Source organism: Eschscholzia californica, unplaced genomic scaffold (assembly GCF_041429995.1).
Source record: "Eschscholzia californica isolate CP2 unplaced genomic scaffold, dmEscCali1.0.p SCAF_196, whole genome shotgun sequence".
NCBI classification, from domain to species: Eukaryota; Viridiplantae; Streptophyta; class Magnoliopsida; order Ranunculales; family Papaveraceae; genus Eschscholzia; species Eschscholzia californica.
Genome location: NW_028238305.1, coordinates 37,501 through 39,316, shown reverse-complemented (window position 1 = coordinate 39,316; position 1,816 = coordinate 37,501).

Sequence of the window (1,816 nt, the reverse complement as noted above, 5' to 3'; positions counted from 1 at the left end):
GTACTTTTATTAATGTTGGTTCCAGTATCCATATTGGTCCAGGCCTCAATATCGATCTTCTTTCTAAGACAAAAATAAATGATTCTACAATCAAAATATTTTCTATCGGGATTTTTATCCGTATCAATAATAAAATCTTCTCCCGGATAATCACTAATAGCTATATCTCCCGGCACATAATCAAATTCGGGTTTATATGTGTTGTACTTATAGGGAATTTCTTGAATCTTGTTTATTTGTAACGGCACTCCAGAAATATATGAATCCTTCCTTTCTTCATAATTAATATATTTATGTGATAAAAGATCATATCTGTATTGTTTTTTCAATTTGTCTTCTTTTTGACTCGGTAATGAATCCATGACATAATCATTTTTTTTCTCAGAATTAATTAATTGGTTTTTTTTCATATGAATACAATTTTGTTGAGGCTTTCTTTGGATTTGGAACCGTACGACTTTGATTGACTCTATTTCGCCATTTTTTCAGCACTAATGGAGACGATGTAGTCTGAGCTAAATCATATTGATAGTGGTAATGACTACTTAACCAGTTTTTCCATTCATTCATTCCCGAATTCCGAAGTTTCTTATGCCTTGATTCAAAATCAAATGTTCCTTGTGTTCCAAAAAAATCCTTTATTCTATCCTTAAGAAAACGAGATATTCCGTGATATTGAAGTACAGACCTCAAGTGATATTTGTTAATAACTTTGGTTTGTGATAATTTATAAAAAACATATGCCTGTGACAAGGAAAATAGGCCAGAAAAATTCTGGAATGCTTATTTCTAATATTAGAAATAGAAAGTGGCTTTTTTATAGTCGAAATAAAAAAAATTCTATTTTCATTTGTTTCATCAATTCCGTTTTCATTTGTTTCATCAATTCCGTTTTCATTTGTTTCATCATTGTAACTGTATTTATCAAAATTTTTTATTTTTAAGTCAAGGAAAGGTTGTACCTTGATCCTGGGAATATTAATAAGATATAAAAAGGTATCCATGTATATCTTTTCAATCAAAAATTGGAAAAAATGGTGCCGTTTACGTATTAATCTAGTACTTCCTCTTTTTAATTTTAATCTCTGCCAAAAGTTTTTTGGCGATTCTAATCTTTTATCATCATAACTTCTATCATTAGAACTAATATTTATATCTGGGATTCTCCATTTTTTTTTCTTGTCATTTGTTATTTTTTCGATTTGATTTCTGATTGTACTTGTCCTATCGGACAGATCCTTCATTTTTTTTTCTGTCAGTGAATAATTTGTCCAATCCATTGATTTAATTCGACTGGACGCGTCATGAATAATCTGATTTTTTATTATAGAATTTTTTCCATTTTGATTTTCACTCAATTTATATACTTTTCTCAATCCAAATAAGAGAATTGGGTTTACTTTTACAAGCTCTTTCATTATTCTTTTTATAAATAAACCTATTTTTATAATCCATCGTGCTTGTTCTTCCGAGCCCTTTATAAACCCCCTTTTTTTTTCTTTTAAAACTAGAAAAAAATTATTTTTCGTTTTTCTAATTTTTTTTTCAAGTTCTTTAGAAATGGGTTCAAAAAAGGAAGGTCGTTTTCGGGGAGAACCAAACGGGAATTCAGTTTCCATTCCCCAGACTGTTAAAAAACAAAAATTTTCTTTTTTTTCTTTCTTTTTTTTCATTGGATCTCTATGGTGGGATCGTAACTTAGAACTGTGCCAAGGTTTCAAACAGAAAGGAAATAGTATCTTTATCTGAATACCGTCTGTTAACCAGTTTTTTGGAAATTCTGTTTCGGATAATTGAACACCATTATAGGTACATT